The 20988-nt window shown below is 38.7% G+C and overlaps 1 non-coding gene across 1 annotated transcript; it reads right to left on the reverse strand.

Annotated features, from left to right (window-relative positions):
* Positions 1-11791: 11791 nt before the first annotated feature.
* LOC136389977 (small nucleolar RNA U13) lies at positions 11792-11895 on the reverse strand. Its single transcript, XR_010748512.1, has one exon. It is a non-coding gene; the product is annotated as a small nucleolar RNA U13 (small nucleolar RNA).
* Between the last annotated feature and the right edge of the window lie 9093 nt (positions 11896-20988).

Below are 20988 nucleotides of genomic sequence, written 5' to 3' on the forward strand. Positions count from 1 at the left end.
ATAAAAGGTTTTGATTTCTACACTATAAAATGGGGGCAGACCAGGAGCTTGCTGTCTCTTGGTTCCTGAGATTAGCATTAGAGGAGAAGAGTGATTGCACTCTAGGAGGAGGGAAGAGAGCAGGGATGAGAGCAGAGTAATGCCATGTGGAGACCAGGAAAAGCAGCCAAGGTGGTGGATGCTGAGGGAGAAGCCAGTTTGTGCAGAGTTTGTGCAGGGAGAAGGAGATGGGGAACAGAGGTGAATAAGTCTGGTGAGCAAGAAACCTTGGATTCTAAGAAACTCAGATAAGTCAGTGGTTTTGTGAGCACTGAATGAGTGGGTTTTGGGGCCCAGTGTGTGTTTTTACTTGCCTACCGGGTGCAAGCTAGGATTAAAGCTAATGGCCCACCAGTTCTTGGCTCCATTGTTTCATTACCATCTGTATGAATCAAATACGAACCTGCATGGGCCAGGCAGTGTGTTGGTGGCCATGCCTACTGGCTTTACATTTGGCGTAGTCTTTGGCAGGATTCGATACAGATCAGCAAGGAGCCACCACCACCTTTGAGCGGTGGAGTAGAGGACTGGCTGCTGTTATGGTTCCCCATGGCTGTCCTTTTGGGGGCCGTAAGCTGGCTGACTTTTACAGCCATGCGAGAAGAAACTGAGAGCTCTGTGAAAGAGGCTGCGTGGGGCCTGAAAACCAAGCAGTGGAAGGAGCTGGAGCAAATGTGGGAGAAACAGATGCTGACCCTGGAGCTGGAAGAAGTGCTGGAGGAGGAAGCTGACCAAGTTTGTGAGATTCGCCTGGAAATGGAGCAGCTACTGGAGGAGGAATCACAAGTTTGTGAGTTGCAGATTGCCCTGGACGTTGTGGAGAGCCAGCAGCAGTAGGAGGCCAGGGTCGGAGTTGTAAGGCCGCAGAGCAGAAAGTGGCGGTGGCCCAGAGCTCAAGCCTGGCAGTGCGAGCTGGTGTTTTCAGTTCCTCTTTGGAGGATGAGGAGAATCGGGCTGGAATTGCAATCTGCAGTCTCCAGAAGGTGAGAGCCCAGCAGCAAAGAGTACCTACTATGCCCCTGGTAGGTCTGCAATTTTGGGACATAGGAGTGGTTGCCATCATGCTCTCTGGAGCAGAGATGGAAATGCTGACTGCCATTGCCATGTGCTCCTCTTTGGGACAGTGTAAGACCTGCCAGAATGGCAGGAATGAGGGGGGGGGGGTTGAAGCCCCATGTACTTGGACTGATTCCTGGACTATGACCAGAGTGGGCACTGACTCCTTTGTTGGATGGACTTATGGATTTTGGACAATGTGCAATACCCTGATGAGGGTGGAGGCAGCTTTGCTGGAAGCACTTCCTTGCCCTGGGAAGCTTTTCCTGTGGTTAGAAAGAAGGCCGAGGACATTTTGCACTTTTGGCAAAGTGCTCAGAGACTGATGAAATGGACCTTTGTAATTGTTGAAATTGTATGATTTGTCATATTGTTGTAATTTGTGTAATGTGCTTAATTCCCTTGTGCAGGAATACCTGTGCTTTATATTGTGAAGTGAGCAAAAGGGGTAAAATGTTGGTCAAATAAGTTTGTAAATACGATATATATGTTTGTTCGCTTATAGTTTGTATTGGGTGTGGGGGATAGGCTGTAAGCAGAATGGGTCGTTATAGTCTAAGGCTTAGTTTTAAGACTAAGCTTTTCCCTGCACACTTGACTGATTGCATGATGTGGGTGGTGCACTCTTCATGAGGAATCCTATTATGCCTCAGATAAGTAACTTTGTATCAGAGACTTCTTTGTTTGTATATTGAATTAAGGGTTTTGATTTCTACACTATAAAATGGGGGCAGACCAGGAGCTTGCTGTCTCTTGGTTCCTGAGATTAGCATTAGAGGAAAAGAGTGACTGCACTCTAGGAAGAGGGAAGAGAACAGGAATGAGAGCAGAGTAATGCCATGTGGAGACCAGGAAAAGCAGCCAAGGTGGTGGATGCTGAGGGAGAAGCCAGTTTGTGCAGAGTTTGTGCAGGGAGAAGGAGATGGGGAACAGAGGTGAATAAGTCTGGTGAGCAAGAAACCTTGGATTCTAAGAAACTCAGATAAGTCAGTGGTTTTGTGAGCACTGAATGAGTGGGTTTTGGGGCCCAGTGTGTGTTTTTACTTGCCTACCGGGTGCAAGCTAGGATTAAAGCTAATGGCCCACCAGTTCTTGGCTCCGTTGTTTCATTACCATTCGTCCAAATCAAATTCAAACGTGCATGGGCCAGGTGGCTGTGATGGTGGCTGTGGTTACTGGCTTTACACTCTGTCATGGTTTTTCTCTACTAAATCATGGTGGAATATTTAATTAAACTCTGAAATAGTATTTTCTTATGTGGGTGAAGAGTTTAGCTTTTAAAATACTATACAAGTTCAATTATTTCCTCTTTACATTTTTTGTTTATTTTGGGGGGGGGGTCAGAGAATGGATATTAGCTTAATGATTTACAGTACAAGTTAGAAAAGATTTGATTGGAGAATAAAAGTTAAATGTAGAAAAGTGTTGTAAAGGACCCAATCCACAATTCCACGGGTTTTCGTAGAGGCACCCAGTCCAAATAAGTTTTTGAAAAGTTTTATTAAAGGAGGAAATTTATTAAATATGCTGGCCACATATATCTTACATGGGGCAGTTTCAAAGTCCCAAATCGTGTGTGTTATTAATATTCTAGGAGTTGGTTATATATCGTTAATTATACATGGGCAGGAAAGTAACCTGACATCATGGTGTAAGCCTATACCTTTTTTTTAGAGATACATGCATTAACTACATGCTTTCAGGAGGGGAGAGGTAGTTTCCATGGGAACAAATGCCTGTAAATGGTCCATTAGTATAAGAAATGGTTTAATTTAATTTTTCTCTCTCCCTACACCTGGCTAGCTATTCACCCATTTCTCCATAAGTATGGGGGAAGGTCAGAGAATCCAAGTCTCCTTCCTCTTCTGCATTTATGACACAATGCCATCGGCCATCTTGGTTTTATGCTAATCACAAGTACAGAGATCATTTACAAAATCCCTCTGTATGCTTAGTCCAAATTAACAAAATGTTCCTTAAGCTTCCTAAAATATTAATATTAATTCTGTAGCCTTTGGTACCTTACAACAATCCCCACTGGTTTTATTTCCTAAGTAAAATTCTTGACTTAATTTACTGATGAGCAAAAGGCTGTTGTATAGGAATATTAACTTATAACATGTAACAGATATTTAACAAACAGCATTAATAGCAATACAGTTTACTAAAGAAACAAATATTACTGATTCATTTTCTATCGACTGTATGATTTCCTTTTGCAACATATATAAAACTAATTGGCTTTTATAATAATTTACCTTTAGTCAGAATTCTTAATTTAAAACCTTTAACTTTTAGTGACAAGTTAATTTTCTTTTTACGCTAGTTTTCCTTTTTCCCAAAGTCTGATTAAAAAGAGTCCTTAGTTTTTCATACATTTGCCGTACATAGATCAACCGCTTCCTGTGTGTTGTTGGAGTAAGACCCGCCTTCTATTTTGGCAGCAGTGGGAGTTGTCAGGATCAAGGTGTGTGGACCCATCCATGTGGGAGTCAGTCCTTGGGTGATGTACTTGATTTCCTAATAATGCTGGAAGCACCTCTTGGACAGTCTTTTGAACAGCTTGCTGAGTAACCTGTAAATCCTGAAAGTACTTAAGGAAGGAGTGGTTACTTTTTTTTACTATTTGATTCATGTAATTTACTTACCCTAAACCTTTGGGTATCTGTGGGTACAATGTAACTTTAAATTAGCTTCTAATCAATATTGAGTTTCTTTCCTACTAGTTTTGAGAATGTGGACAGAAATGCAGGTCCAATACTACAATGGGCAAGCTAACCCTGGAAAGAATCATATATATATTATAAGAATTGCAATATATATATATATATATATATATATATATATATATATATATATATATATCAATTTCTTAACAATTGTCAATTAATTTATTAAAGTCTATTTCTAAATATATACCTGAGAAAATTCATTTCTTCTCTGTTTTAAATTTTTTTCTAATTGGTTTCAAATAAACCTTTGGCAGTAAGGGTCCCAAAACCCCACTGGTTCTGGGTGACATCTATTCATTTGAATTACTATGTTCTGATTTTGAGGTAAACTGGAAGAATATATAATACAATTAGCAATAAAATTCAAATAGCTAATGTTAACAAATACTATAACAAGCATCTTAATACAATAAAGCGACTAAAACCTACTAGATTATTAAACGAAACAAAGTTCTAATTAATATAACAGGATTTAAAGTAAAATTATTACAGTCACAAATGTTCTTAACATGTTAACATAATTTCACTAAATTTATGTTGACACTATTGTTGCTTTATATTATTCACAAATATAACCTAATTTCTATTTCAGTCTGAGAAATGTCCTAAAGAGCATAAGTCATACATATTCAGGAAAAGTCTACAAGGCACTGGAACCATGGTCACATTTCTACACTTGGCAGCTAGAGTTTAAGCCCTTATGATCATTGCTTTTAACTGGAATTAGATTAGGTCCCAGCCTACAATAGGCATGGGGCATTGAGACAAGAGGAATAAAGGAGACACTATACATTAAATAAAGCAACAAAAATCAGACTGTCATTACCCCCAGTAAAGATCTTTGAGGGATAAATACAACTCAAATATTCAGGCAAGGCATAGTAAATGGCCCTCATGTTTATAAGAAATGAGATCAGTTTACCTGCTAGTTGGAAGAAATACCTCAGGCTCATAAACGGTGTAATGAGATGGGGCCAATCTCCAATCCTTCAGTGGCAAGTTCCAGCCTGCTGGGCAAGGTCAGGTCACAGGTAGCTGGGTTAGGGCTGGAAGAGACTGAACCCTCCCTCCATGGAGCAAGGGGGCAGCTTACCTTCTCCTGTTCCTTTTTCCACAGCAAAGGCATGTCACCTGGTGGGGCTGAGAAGCCTGGCAGGCCTCAGCTCAATGACCTTTCTTTCCACTCTTGATGCAAGGCCCTGATGGAATCCTATGAAGCCCTTTTGGGGCACTGGAGCCTTTTAAGGGTATATGCCAAAAGCTGGTATTTTCCTGATCTCTTTTGGGCCTTATTTGCCTTTTCTATCTCCTTTCTTGGTTATTATAGACCTTAAAAGCCATGCTCAGAATATCTTGTTGAGGGGCCTGAAAGCCCTTTTCTGTCTATATAAACTCTTGGAAAAAAGACAAAAGCAATATTATTAGTTGGATTAAATTAAGAAAAACAGGTTTTTGGTGCTTCATTTAGAATTCCAGAGTCTCTTTGCTGCTGAATAACTCAGTACATTAGTATTCAAAATAAATTTTAACAAAACCATGATAAAATAGATTTACAGGAGTTTTAGGATATGACGTTTTTTATATTACCTTATATTGTTTCAAAATGATAATAAATTAAACATTATATAAAAAGACAGTATTAATAACTCCTAATATTTAAACTAAGATTCTAATATTACAAGGCTACAAAACAGTAAATAATGAATTAACAAGAGGCCTTTAAAATAACACATTTTAACATGGAAAATACCTTTTTTTACACAATAGGGAAGGAAAGACAATAAATCACTACTCTTAACCCAGTGGTCGGAAAACCTGTTAGTTAATAGAGCCAATTATTAACAGTACAATAACTGAATTTTCTTTTAAGAGCCAAATTTTAAATTTAAACTATATATGTAGGCATCTTTCCTACTGAGGCATCACCCGTACATGGCATTCCATTGGAGAGCTATACCTAAGAGGCCATATGTGGTCTGCGAGCTGTTTGAAAATGGCAGTTTGCAGACCAGAGTTCTTAGGAGAGGGGAAAAGGAAGAGACATTCGACCTGTTCTTTGCACAACTGGAGGGCTGACTTGAACCCTAGCCTGGCCAAGCAGCGAGGCTCCAGACTCAGTCCCAAAGCGGCACTCTCTCAGGACTTCTGTTCCCTTCTCCCTCGCTGCTGGATTAGGGACACGATTGCCATGGGAGAGGTGGCACAGATGGGCTGGCGTTCAGACCTAGCATTTCCAAAAGCCAAGCTGACTTTCATTCCCTCCCCCGGAAGCTGTTTAGCTTTATTTCTTACAATAAAAGCAGCAAATAAAATACAATTTTTATAAATTTACCTTCCTAATAATGGGCTGCGTTTTAGCCTATATGAGGTTTCCAATCTTTCCCGCAATTCCCTAAAATATATTTTTACAGTTTTTACCATTATGGTGAATGCTGTATGTCTTCCTTATGAACTCCATGTCTTCTACGTAACTGAGAGACTTGGAGGAGATTCCACCACCCCCTCTGCCCTCAAGAGAGTGTTGGAACCTCTTCCCATATTTTACACCAGTGGAGGGCAATAAGCCATCATCCTCAGCCCACAGAGAACTTATTTTTAATTCTATTCCTTATAATTTTATTATTTATGTTTTTATTACTCCTTCTGGAGTTGCAATTTAATTTAAGAAACAACCAATTAACTAGCAAGGTCCACACCTACAGTTTGTTAATTTCTAAATTCTTTTCTCTCCTTTAAGATTTTTTTTAAAGCAAAGTTCTAATTTTAAATACTATTCCTACCCTGTCTTTTCCAAATGGGCAAAACCTCCTTTGGTCTGCAGGTGGACATTTGAAACTAATTTATATTCTATATTTTAGTTATTTTATTCTTTCTCTATTGCCCTTTCTCCTCTGCCCCACACACAGCATGCTGAGCCCTATTCTAGCCATGCATCTGGAGGTGGCAGCGGGGCTCACCTTTTGGTGCTCAGCCTTCTGCCTGATGTTTGCCTTCTGCTTGGGTGCCCTGTGGCAGCGAGGGTAGGAGCATGGCTGGGGGGGGGGCATGTCCACATTCACCTCTCCGTGGCCACACTCCCACTCTATTGTTCTCTCTTCTCTCATTTAATTCGCTTGCTTGCCAGCCCTTTCTCCTAGAGGCTGGAGAAATACTTTCCTGGCCATATTCCCTATTGCAATATGTACATTGATTTCTTCCTAACTGAGTTTTAATTTTTTTCTCTTGAATCTCTTTTCTGTCTTAGATATAAGTCTGGCTGGACTAGGAAGACATATCGCCCTTTCCATATTGAACAAGCTTTTAGCCATTGTGGCAGATCTAATGTTAAATTTAGCCATTGATCAATGTATGGAAACTGATTAGGGTAGCCTGGATCCTCAGTTATGATATTCCAGACTTCCTCTACTAGCCGGAGATTAAAAGCCCCAATCATTGGCCATCCTATTCCTAAAACAGGCCATTCTGATTCACAGAGATAGTATAGCCTTTTCTTGGACCATTTAATATTGTATTTACAGCTGTCTCCATAAGCTTCTTGAAAGTGCTTTAAAAGACAACCTAATAGGGTATTCTATGAACTGGCCCCTCCTCCCATATTTAATAGCCAAGGTTACTAATTACAGAATTAAAACTACTTCAGAAAAATCCAGAAATTAGTGCACCGATAAAAACAAGAAAGATAATACAGATAATTAACTAGCACCCAGAATGAAAGGTGTTTGACTATAGAGATATTAATTATTACAAGAGAATGATTTTTAGAGGAGAAATCTAACAGGGTGCCCGAAGCTAATTTGAGAACAAAGAGAGGACAGTGATTCTCCACTTAAGATTGCTTTTAGTCAGAAGCTTCCAGTTTTAACACAAAAGACCAAAACTAGGCTTTAAAACACACATTTAAACATTAAACAAAGGACTTACACACACACACACACACACACACACACACACACACGAGCATGCTTTCATAGACGAGGGAAGGGCTCCTCCTTGAGGCCCCTCCAGTGTTCTGCTAGCTGTGTTCCTGGAACTTTGGCTTAGTCACCAGAGGTTTCTAAACCAGGGGTTTTAGACAGAAACATTAAGACAAAGACTAAGATCTCAACAAACACAGAGAAGTCTCTGGAAGTATGAGGCAAGATTAATCAATCCAGGTTAGCTCAGTCTCCACTGATTCAGTGCGATGTGAGACTGACTTATCCTGGACAGACTCAATTTCCACTATGCCTTTCTAGAGCACAAACGAAGTCCCCACTATATTTCTCTAGAGAACCCGACGTCTCTGAGGGCCCGAGGCAGAACTGGTGGACCTGGTCCACTCAGTTCTCATTAATGTCCCTCCAGAGTACAAGCAGATATTCGTTAGAGTCTGAGGCAGGACCTAAAAACTCTCCACTGACGTCTTGGTCTTGGAGAGCATACAGCGAACATGCCGACCATGTCTGATCTATTTCGCCATACTCACTACCGAACAGGAAAGCAAGCATACAGACATACAGAGGAAAGCTAGCATTCAGTAAAGCAAAAAGAGTTGCTTTATTTACCTCCTCAAGTTTTCTGCCAAATAGTCCAAATTATTGAACTTTGGAACCAAGAGGCATCTACCGGGGAACTGTCCAGACCCCGCAGGAAGACCAGGACCCCTGAAAGTCTCAGGTGGCATGCCTTTCCTCGATTTTCAAGCGGGTCCTGGGCAGCTCCCCAGAGAGTCCGTCCGATTCGGGGTGCCTCTACCGGTGACGCAAAACACCATAGGCCCCACATTGGGTGCCAAATGTTGTAAGGTATCCAATCCACAATTCCGCAGATTTTCATAGAGGAACCCAGTCCAAATAAGTTTTTGAAAAGTTTTATTAAAGGAGGAAATTTATTAAATATGCTGGCCACATATATCTTACATGGGGCAGTTTCAAAGTCCCAAATCGTGTGTGTTATTAATATTCTAGGAGTTGGTTATATACCGTTAATTATACATGGGCAGGAAAGTAACCTGACATCATGGTGTAAGCCTATACCTTTTTTTTAAAGATACATGCATTAACTACATGCTTTCAGGAGGGGAGAGGTAGTTTCCATGGGAACAAATGCCTGTAAATGGTCCATTAGTATAAGAAATGGTTTAATTTAATTTTTTTTCTCTTCCTACACCTGGCTAGCTATTCACCCATTTCTCCATAAGTATGGGGGAAGGTCAGAGAATCCAAGTCTCCTTCCTCTTCTGCATTTATGACACAATGCCATTGGCCATCTTGGTTTTATGCTAGTCACAAGTACAGAGAACCTTTACAAAATCCCTCTGTATGCCTAGCCCAAATTAACAAAACATTCTTTAAGCTTCTTAAAATATTAATATTAATTCTGTAGCCTTTGGTACATTATTACAAAGGGATTGTTTAAGTTCTGTTGTTTTGTGACATGCTTTAGAAATTGGAATATTGAACTTGTCACTTTACAAATACACTTACAGAGTTGAAAGTTATTCTATTTTAGTTTCCTTTTTGGCTCTGACGAATGTGATTTTCTTCCCTCTAGTAAAAGCTTATAGGTCTTTCCATTAAATGTATTTGAGTTTGGGACTCTAACTTCTCTAATTGTTTCTAAGGAAATGGCCAGGAAAGGTCATGCATTAACTTTTTGGAGTAAAAATAATGAATGGGCATTTGAAAGGAATAAGAATCATTCTCACCCTCTGTCCCACCTTGGCCAGCCACGTGTTTGCCCTGTGCCTCATTTCCCACAACTGGAAGCTCCCAGCTGAATAATCATATCCAAACATGCTGAGCTAATTGAAGAAAGGTGCTATGTAAACACAAGGTACTATAATTATGGTCATTTTCCCAGACCTTGGGCTTCCCCACCCACTTCCTCTAAATTTACAATGAGATGGGAAACACAGCCTCCTCCAAAGGGATGCAGACTTCAAGAGCAGTGCCTTTGGTGCCTTCCAGTGGTTTCCTCTAGGTAGAAATGTTTTGGTCACAGAGTCTAAGTCATAAGGAAATTACTTTTTTGAATATGCCAATTTAAAGGGGAAATAATATATAACCAGATGTTGGTCAAATAGGTTAGTAAAATATGATTTTTATGTTTGCTTGCTTATAGTTTGCATTGGGGGCTGGGCAGCACCAGGTAACTGTGGTCTGTGAAATTGTAAATTACCTTCCTGCTTGGGAAGGGCCATTGGTTTGCTAACATTTGCTGGAGGAGAGGTTTTTGAGCCAGAATGTTTTGAAAAAAGAAGAGATGAGGAGAAAGAGAAAGAAGCCATGTTTGCAGAGAGGAGCAGAGAGAGCAGAGAGAATGCAGGGTGCTGAAAAAGAAGCCATGTTGGCAGAGAAGGGAGATCTGCAGATGCAGAACCAGCACTGAGGGGCTTTTGTGAGCTTCACTGAGACTGGTGGGGCCTTTGATTCTAGGAGGAACCAAAGAAGATTCTCCTGGTTGTGTAATTGGATAATGTGTCAGGGCTTTGGGAGCTCTGAATGAGTGAAAGGGAAGTGTTTTCCCTCTTTGTTTGCTTGTTGACCAGTCCAAGGCTTTAATAAAGGAATGGCCCACCATTTTTTGGCTCCGCTGTTTCTTTACCATCTGTCTGAATTCAATGAGAACCAGCATGAGCATTGGCCACGACGGCCGCAACCACTGGCCATACACCAGAGCACATGTTACCTTTCAGAATAATATTTTTATAACAAATAATGCACATGTATAAAATGCCAGGCAGTCTTCAGTACTTTCAAAAATAACATTAACCTTTCTTTTGAACAGGAAAGAATAGGCACAATAAATATATATATATTGATAATCACTCAGCAAATAGTTAGGGCAAATATTTCTTAACTGTAAAACTTAGTATTGACAATGCCATTTTAAAGAGAAAAAGTCAGGCTTCTTGACCCCTCCTATCTTTAGAGAATGGAGGGAGAAGGATGTGGGAGCTTCCTGGCTTATAAGGACAACTGGGTCATTTAGTTTAACTATAGTTCTCTGAAAGAATAAAGGTTATCTGAAGAACTTCCTTTCCCTTTCAATAAGAGACAATATTTACATATCCTACACTGATTTTAACTCTTCCTCCCTTCCTGGAATCCTGAGAGTAACATATGCCTCTAGACAAAGAAATGGGAAGTAGACACTAAAAGATTTGTGAATGTCTTTGATATGTAAAACGACATCACTATTGTGTTACTTTGTAAGTTTTAATATGTAGGAATGTTTTTATAGATCCTATAGATGAATATTGTAAGCTTATTGTGTCATGCTCCCTTTCCTTTTTCCCCAAACTATATGTGATCAAGTCTATATAGCTAGCTTCAGGGCTATTTTGCACACACACGATTTAGGTTAGCTATACCCCATGTAAGTCATATGCAGCAGCTTATTAATAAATCTCCTTCTAAAAATTCTTCTGTATTCTGCCTTGGTGTCTCTACGTAAACCTGCGGAATTAAGGTATGCTACTTTACAACAGTTTGAACTGAGGCTGGACTGTAGATGACACATGAGGGTGTATGCCGGTACTGAGCAGACAGCCAGCTCTTTATAAATATTCCCTGGGTGTGTGTCTTGTCTCAAGCCTGCCAATATCAAGTTAGTTGAGGTAACACAGTTACTTGTCCCAGTGGACCTATAATTTCTTTATTCCTAGAAGAAAAACATTTAACCAAACAAGTGGCTCTTAAAGTTATCAATTGGTCTAATCAGCTGAGACTTCTTTTATGGAAGAAATATTCAATACAACCCCAAAAATATAAAATCAATGACAGTGGTGCCATTCAGGATTAGGGTGAGCTGAGAAGGGAATTCTACTTAATAATTGTCTCCTTTCCTTTTCATTCCCCTCAAAGTCCCTGATACACCTTCAAGAACCACAGAGCTCCAAGGAACACAGTTTTTAAAAAGCATTGTACTAGTTACTAATATTGTTTGTTTAGGCTTCAATTAAAAATACTTTTTTAGGTTCATATCAGATGAATAGTATGCTAACATCATTACTAGGTTTGAGGGAGGCACATGTCACACAAGAGAATGAACACCCAATCATCACACTTATGAAACACAAGAAGATCTAAAAAATTTTTAAATATTACTTAATTTCTTTATAGGTACTTGCACTTTTAAGTTTTCCATTGTTCTGTAATAAACTATTTTTACCCACTTTGATCATCAATATGTGCACAGAGGCAGTGAAGTTGAGAAGATGCACTATCATGGTTCCTGTCTTTCATCATGCTTTTGAGACTGTGAATTTACAAATTCTGTTTAATCATACATACTGTTGAGTACCAGGTGCTCAACCTGATGTTGGATTCTGTCAGGATAAAGAAGCTAGTTAATACATAATCTAACTGATGAAACTTTTGAAAGCTGAAAAATACTATAATATATCATGATATACTTGGATAATACCATATATATATATATATATATGTATATATATGTACTAAAATTTATTTTTTTTAATTTTATTTTATTTATTCATTTTTAGAGAGGAGAGAGAGACAGAGAGAGAGAAGGGGGAGGAGCTGGAAGCATCAACTCCCATATGTACCTTGACCAGGCAAGCCCAGGGTTTCGAACCAGCGACCTCAGCATTTCCAGGTTGACACTTTATCCACTGCGCCACCACAGGTCAGGCAATGTACTAAAATTTATGTGACAAAGTCATCTGGATTTTATTGCTGTTGAGAGGAAAGGGAGACAAGTACATTTTGCAGGAGTCAGAAAAAGGACAAAATGATGAGCTGACCCTAGAAGATATTTGACTTTAAATAGACAGAAAGGACCAGAGAATTATGAGAACTTTAGTAAGCTTGGGGTTGGGTGAATGCACTGAGCCTAGTACTGTGAGGCGGTGTGGAGTGTTTGAAGGAGGACCAATACCCGAACTAGAAGCTCTGTGGCTGGACCTTGGCTTTACTCCCTAGTCAATGGGAGGTTGTTTGTGAAAATGCAAACAATATCTGGCAGTAAAAACAAGTAATTTTTCATTTTTTATTAAAGTGTTATAAAGAAAAGAATGCATATTATTATGCATATGATTATTATTATCTATATTATTCCCATATATACATTACCATTACCATGTAAAAATATTGGAATATTACAACATATTTACGATATGAGTGCACAGTTTATACTTTGAAATGTATTAAATTTTAATCTGTACTCTAAGCAGATAATCTTTTTTTTTTTTTTTGTATTTTTCAGAAGTGAGAAGCGAGGAGGCAGAGAGACTCCTGCAGGCGCCTGACCAGGATCCACCCAGCATGCCCACTAGGGAGTGATGCTCTGCCCATCTGGGTCATTGCTCCTTTGCAACCAGAGCCATTCTAGCGCCTGAGGCAGTGGCCAGGAAGCCATCCTTAGCTTCTGGGCCAACTTTGCTCCAATGGAGCCTTGGCTGCAGGAGGGGAAGAGAGAGAGACAGAGAAAAAGGAGAGGGGGAGGGATGGAGATGCAGATGGATGCTTCTCCTCTGTGCCCTGACTGGGAATTGAACCTGGGACATCCATACGCTAGGCCGACACTCTACCACTGAGTCAGCCAGCTAGGGCCAGTTAATTCATTTTTAATATGTAGATTGGTGATGTTAAGACTTGATGCAATATTTCCAAACAGGCATGCATATAACTGCATGAACTATTTCTCACTGTCAGGTAGCATAGGTCATTAGATGTCACTATTATGAAGTGGAATATGCGATATGGGAAACATGACTGAAGTACAGGTAGTATGGAAGTCAGTTGTACTTAAAAAATTATCACAGATCTTATTTGGTGAAGAAACAATAACAATCTACCCTCCATAACGAAGATGGTGGGTTTTCTCTTCTTAAATAGCTATCTTCAATTTTTTCTTCCCCCTCAAACTGGCTCATGTGATTTTTGGCCATGGAACAAGTTTGAGTGAAAACAGGAAAATGTCATCCTCCCACTCTGTTTCCTGCCAGCTCAGCACTGGGAAGTGCACGGACCTGGAGGTGTGGACTCCAGTCAGCTGTTGAAATCTTCCTCATTCAGTTTGGTCCATTCCCTGAGAAGAGGCTAGTTGTGGTTAAAATGTTGGTGCCAGACTAAGAAAGACATTGATAGAAAAGTAGTTTACACCAATTGGCCAAATTAAAAAAAAAGGGGGGGGGGATCTATAAAATGTTAGAAAGTTTTTGAAAATAAATATTCACAAATGAAGAATATTTTAGTATGCTTGAAATTATAATATGTATTCAAATAAACAGGCAATATATTATTGGAAAATAATATATAAATATTGAAAAAAAGTACAGAGATAATTATATGTAGATGATGTACCTACCAGGAAAATGAATAAGTATATAACAATATTAATGCTTTTCTTAAAAGTATAATGTGAGGATTGTAAATATAATTTATTTAAAACACAAGGCCTGACACAGTGAAGATGTCCTCCAAATTGTAGTTATTTCTATCTTTAATGATATCAAACATAAGCAAACTAAGAGCAGAAGTATAAGAATTCTCATTCCTCTCATGTTTTTTACTATTTTCAATTTTGTGAAGTAATGGGTTGCAAGCTCTTTAAGAAATAGAGTTTATGCATCTTCCATAGAACTTGGATATATGGTAAATGTGGAAGAGTTATTTGATAAACTTTATTTTCCATATTCTTACTGAGCACTCACTATGCTTATCCAACTGTAATACTAGTAAACAATTTGGGAGTGCCTAATCTGCCTTGTGTTGGTGTTTCATAGAAAGGTTTGGTCACTAGGTGGCAGCAATACTCAGGGAAGGACACTGAGGATCTGTCTCATAAAAGATAGGTGGTTTAGTCAATCAGAACAAAATAAAACTAGCTGAAAAATTTTAAAAACCTTTTTATGTTAGAATAAGGGCAGATTTACCAAAAAATTATAAAGACAATATGAAGAAATCTCATATATACATTTTATCTCTCTTTGTAATCCTGATATCTGGCATCATTTCTCACACTGTTGGGAGAATAAAAGTTTCACTAATAATTAGTCCAAAATCATCTTATCTATAAATGGATTATACAGAGTGGTTTTGATCATATGTCATTTCCAGATGAAAATTTCTGTATCTAGTACTCTCCAGAGAAATACAATATTTGAAACTTACTTTTGTTTGCCTGTGACTTTCAACCACGCTCTTTCTTATTACCATTTTGAAGCGCCTTTCATATCTGCCTGTTTACATTTTATTCCCAAGTCTCAAAAGATTTTCATATATTTACTATTTATTGCAATGTTTATGAATGGATGAAAGAGGCATTACTTTGTTGATTTTTACATATTTTATATGTAATTAAAGTGACAATTAGGTTAAGTAACTACCTGAGAACTAAATCAGTGTAGAAATTTATATCTGATTAGTTTGACTTCAAGTTTACTTTCTTCTCTGCCTTGCTCGTTTTACATTAATAGAAATATAATAAACAGTATCTTGAAAATGCTTTTTTAGAAAGAGGCAAGAACACATTCTGAGACTTGGAGCAGCATGTAAGGCTAGGAATGTGAAGACACTCTCTCTTACTTTCTAGTTTTAAGTAAAAGCCCTCAAATTGTCTTGGCAGGGACTATCATTTATAAATAGCCTTTTAAGAATTAGAGGTATAAAGAATTTACTCTTTGTAATAATTGGGTCTCTGATCACAAGTGACAGAAAATCCAGTTTACCCTGTTTTAGACACCAGAGGGATTATGTTGATTTCTGACTAAAAGTACAAATGTGGATCTGACCTCAGAATAGACTTCATCTGTATACACATATCATGTTATTAAGAATCTTTTTTCTCTGTTTCTTTACTTGATTTCTTCAGTGTTAAGTTTTCTTAGGCTCCTGTCCTATTCCTCTCACCTTAAGACAGCTCTGATGTTTTACTTTGTGATGGCCAAATGGCTGCTGTGGTTTCAGATGCCAAACATTGTACTATATCATCTAAGGATAATGACTGATTCTCCTCTGGAAGTACAAAAGGAAGAACCCGAAACAATCCTGGGATTTGTTTTTTCTTTTTGGCCTGAGTAGAATATTATGATCATTCCTCAAACAAATCACGCAAAGCAGGAGATAGAACATGCTGACTGGCTTTAAGTCCACCAGCGCCATCCCTCAGACCTGGGAATAAGATGATCCTTCCCAAGTTCCATGCTGGAGAATGGTGGCAGGCAGGTTCTCCAAAATCTTTGGAGAAGATGAAGGACATGGATACTGGGTGGCAATCAGGAAATTACACCCCTTGACTGTGCTCTTGTTTTTAGGCTTCCTCAACTTACTATTTTGTCAATTGTTACTTTCTTACATTTACTCATAGTTTGCCTCCTCTCTATGAATTAGAATGTTTTAGGTGAGATTTATAATAATTGAGATTTTCTGTAGTATCAAGACCTTATCAGGAACCACATCCGATATTACTTTCTGGTGGCAACATTTGCTTACCATGTGACTCAGCCACATTATAGATTTTCTGAGTCAAATGTGCTTCAACATTAAAAATAACAGATCTTAAACTACTTAATTCCTGAGGGACTGAGATAGCAGAAGTAAAACACCTAGCAGAGAAGTAATTTTCTTTTCTTTCATGAACTACCTGGAATAGGCAGCTTAGCTGGTATGGTTTAACTAGACACTGGGGCCTCAGCTACCTGAGTTCTAATAGGTTTTGGTACTAAAATGTGTTTTTTAGGAAGTTCTCTATCCACCTCATCCTGGTGTTCCCAACAACTTTGTCAGCTTGGGGTGGTCATATCCTCCTACACAAGGACATCATATAACTGAAGGAATGAAGCTACCACCATCTCTCCCCCAGACAGACCAAGAAGAAGGATGGCATGTGGCTGAGAAATCAAGCCACTCCTAACAAGTGATAATTTCAATAGTCTTAACGTGTCTTTATGTAGCTAAAAGAATTTTCAATAAAAAATTTATCGTTCAGTGTTAAGTTTAATTCTTGTCTTCATCAAAACTGAGGAAGGAAAATTTGAAAACAAGGGTATGAAGAAAAAATCTAAACTTTCTGTTCATAGTAAGACAGGGCCTTGAACCTAGAGCAGTAGTTTTCAATCAGGACAATTTTGCTCCTCACAGGACATATGTCAATGTTCGATGTCATTGGTGGTTACGAAAAGAGGTAGTTATATTGGCATCTGGTGGTTAGCGGCCACTGAGCAGCTAAACATTCTACAATGCATGTTAGCCCCTGACAACAAAGAATTATGTGCCTCTGCTTAAGAGCATCATTGTAGATGATGGGATAGAGAAAAACTTTTTTTCTTTTTAGAGGTATTTTTCTCCAATCTGTAAGCATGCACACATGCATGTGTGTGTTTATGTAAACAGTTATCTGCTGAATAATCAGAAGAATAAAGAAGTCTATAAATCACTGGGGATAGATTTTGAAAGGGTTTGGATTTGGAATGCCTCTGTCTGCTTTAAATCATTTTATAGAAAAAAAAGTGGAGATCCAGATCAATACTTTCTCCATGCTTTGTCACTCAGAAATTTCCAAATGGGATTCCCACTGGGAGAAACATGCTTTCTGAGAAAGGATCATGCATTGTGAGTGAAATGATGATTACCAAAATGTAGGTGGAGAGTACACAGCAGGACTTAAGAGGAGGCTGTCAATTTTACAGACGAGCACAAACAGAAGGACTATGGGTAGGGGGACCTTATGTCCTAGGTGCTTATGAGAGTCCTAGCATATCCTGTTGTCTAGTTAGCTATTAATAGTGCCCTCTTTCCATCTAACTATGGAGTAAACTTAAGCACCAGGTAGACGCTTGGAAGCTTACTCAGGGAAGGGTTATAGTTTTCAGTTGTTATGACATTATACTATGATAAAAGTACAGTTTTAAGTGTTTTATCTTTACCTATGTTGTAATTTTTAAAACTTTTCTAGCCTGTCAATAAAATCTGATATATTTATAAATCTTTGTTTGGAAAACAAAGAAACAAACCTGCCTGTCTCACCCTCATTGCCATAACAGCAGCTGAATATAGAATTTAACTCTTTTGAATTAAATACTTTTGACTGGGAGTTAAAAGGCTAATATAGTTATTTAAGTTTCTTTGTGAATGCATCTTATTCTCTACACACTGCTTAGCTCTGTTTTCATTTTCATGTTTTATATATATATATATTCTTCACTCTGCAAAACTCCTAAGTATGCATGTCTGAGTATTGGATGCTATGCCTCTCCTCTCAGGTGGATATGACTTCTTTGTTCTTGCTTTTCTACCTGTCATTTCATCCACTGTTCATATAGTCCTTGACTAGTTTTGTTTCATGGTTTGACTTTCTATATTATTTATTTAGTGACTGCTTATGTTCCTCCTTGAAAAAATAAAAACAGAGTCCTGTCTAACCTTATGTGGCTATATAAGAGAGAAAGTAATAATTACATTTCTGGATTGGTCCAAGGTTTGAAAAGCAGACTTGAAAATAGAGTCTGGCAAGAAAATGTGTGCTTATGGAAGCCTGCCAGACATTAGGAGAGAGGAAACCATAAATATTTATGTCCAAAGAACAAACCTAGAGTGGAATGGCTTAAGGCAGTATGCTGTAATACCTGGCTGATCATTATATCACTGGTAGGAGTTTATAAAATATAGATGCCCTAGCTCCACCACCGACCTCTCAGTGCAAATCACCCAGGTTAGGATTCAAGAATCTGTATTTTTGAAAAGCATATCAGGTGATTCTGATGATCAGTCAGGTTTATGAAACTGGACATTGGGAATTTCTGATGAACAGCTGGCTTACAGGCATGACCACACTAATGGGTCCTGTCATATCTGCAGAGAGGCTTATGCAGTTTGTGAGATACCAGACATAGTGCTGGCCCTCAGTACTGCTTGGGCCCAGCCTAATTTGTACCCCTGTGGGCTTCTGTACTCCAGCCTGGGGCCAGGACCTCATTGCCTGTGTTTCTGGCTTTAGACAGAGTGTTGACCTAAAGTATAGGTCCCATCAATTTAGACTAGGCTTTACTGTACTCCCCTTGGCTTATTCTTGTGCTACAAAAGGAGAAGAGATTAATCTTTTATACTTGTGTGTGTGTGTGTGTGTGTGTGTATATATATATATATAAAAATATTAAATATATATATATATATTTCCCCCCCATAAAATTTGCTCTATAAAGTAGGAGTGATTTCCCAGCCTGGGAAGCCTTGAACAATTGGCATGTGTGTTTTTTGTACTAACTGCCTCTTCTGGATGGTTTGGCTCATATCATCGCATCCTACTAGAGATTTTAAAGCCACAAGATATTTGTACAATGATTTTCAGGGGAAATGGGGTAATTCTACACAATGGGACCTCATTATTTAAATATCTTGCCCCCCAATCTGTATATACTAAGTCTCTTAAACTTCCCTTCATGGTTTTTATTTACAAATTTAAACAATTTACTTTTAGGTTTAATATATTTTCTTGTGTTTTTAAAGTTTACTATTACTATGAACTCTTTTCTCTTGTTAAGGAATTTATTATTGTAGAACTATGTGACTTAAAAGTAATCTTTCCAAGGTCCTTTCTCATTTAAATATATTTGCTATTCTTAATTTGGGACCCTGCCATATATTATAGTTTGAACATAGATTTAAATATATAAACAGAGTTTGACCCTGGCCAGTTGACTCAGGGGGAGAGCATCGGCCTGGTGTGTGGATTTTCTCGTTTCAATTTCTGGTCAGGGTATACAGGAGAAACTACCATCTGCTTCTCCATCCTTCCTCCTTTTCTCTCTCTCTTCTCCTCCCACAGCCATAGCTCAATTGTTTCAGGCAAGTTGGCCCTAGACATTGAGAATGGCTCACTGGCCTCACCTCAGGCACTAAAAGAACTCGTCTGTGGAGCAATGGAGCAATGACCCCAGATGGGCAGAGCATTGCCCAGTAGAGGGCTTACCAGATGAATCCTGGTCAGGGCTCATGCAAGAGTCTCTCTTCCTCCCTGCCTTTCACTGAGTAAACAAATAAGCAACCCAGAGTTTATCATTTGAAAAGGAATAAATAAAAGCTAGTTTGGTAATTCTTAAGATATATTCCCAGAATTGGGATTACTAGATGAAAAGGCAGTTTCATTTTTAACTTTTTTAGGTAACTTCGTACTGTTTTCCACGCGGCTGCACCAATCTGCATTCTGACGAACAGTGCGTGAAGGCTCCCTTTCCTCCACATCCACACCAGCCCATGAGGTTTGTTTGAGTTTCACACCTAAACCTGTATCTCAACAATTAAAAAAAAAACCTAGCCTCCTTAAAAGAAGGCTTTTCCTGTGTATTATTAAGTGAATTTTGAAATAACATTCATATACAAATATATATGAGTCAACAAGCAAAAAGCTTAGCTTACCCATGATATCTTAGGATTATATCTTTTGGGTTTGGTATAAAAAGTTAAGACTACATGAGGTTAGAACAAAAACAACAAAACTCCAGGGGTTCCAATAGTACTCTCTACCTGATGATTAGGTCATGAGGGTCGAGTCCTCATGAGTTGAATTAGTACCTTTATAAAAGAGGTCCCAGAGAGCTTGCTTACCCCTTCTGCCATGTGAAGATATAACAAGAAGTTTGCAAGTTAAAACAGGGCCCTCACCTGATCCTGCTGGCACACCAGTCTTGGACTTCTAGCTTCCAGAATTGTGAGAAATAAATTTCTGTTGTTAAAAGGCCACCCAGTTTGTGGTATTTTTAAATAGCAGTCTGAATAAGGTTAGACACTGCAATAATATTGAACATCTATTGACTTTATAATATCACGCTCTTGCTCTAATTCCAGATTTCAGTACTTATTATCCCTGTACTAAAATTAAAATTATTTAGTTTGATAGTATTGGGGAAACAGCTGTTTTAGGCTTGCTCACTTGTGGTATGCCTGATTAGTGTGTGAGCACATGGCAGTGACACATGTGTATAGACTATGTAAGGCTATGGGTGTTTGCTCTCAGAGCAGATTGTGGATTGCCTTCCCACCACTGTAAAGAGCTATTTTGCTGTTTGTTCACCTACTGCCATGAGAAGCAGTTTTTCCCTGCCTGTTTGCTTCTCTGCCATTGTGAGACTCTACTAAATTGGAATGGCCCACCACTTTCCAGCTCTGCAGTTCCTCCATCATCTGCCTGAATCCAATGTGAGCCTGCCTGGCCTCGA

Source organism: Saccopteryx leptura, chromosome 1, assembly GCF_036850995.1.
Source record: "Saccopteryx leptura isolate mSacLep1 chromosome 1, mSacLep1_pri_phased_curated, whole genome shotgun sequence".
NCBI lineage: Eukaryota > Metazoa > Chordata > Mammalia > Chiroptera > Emballonuridae > Saccopteryx > Saccopteryx leptura.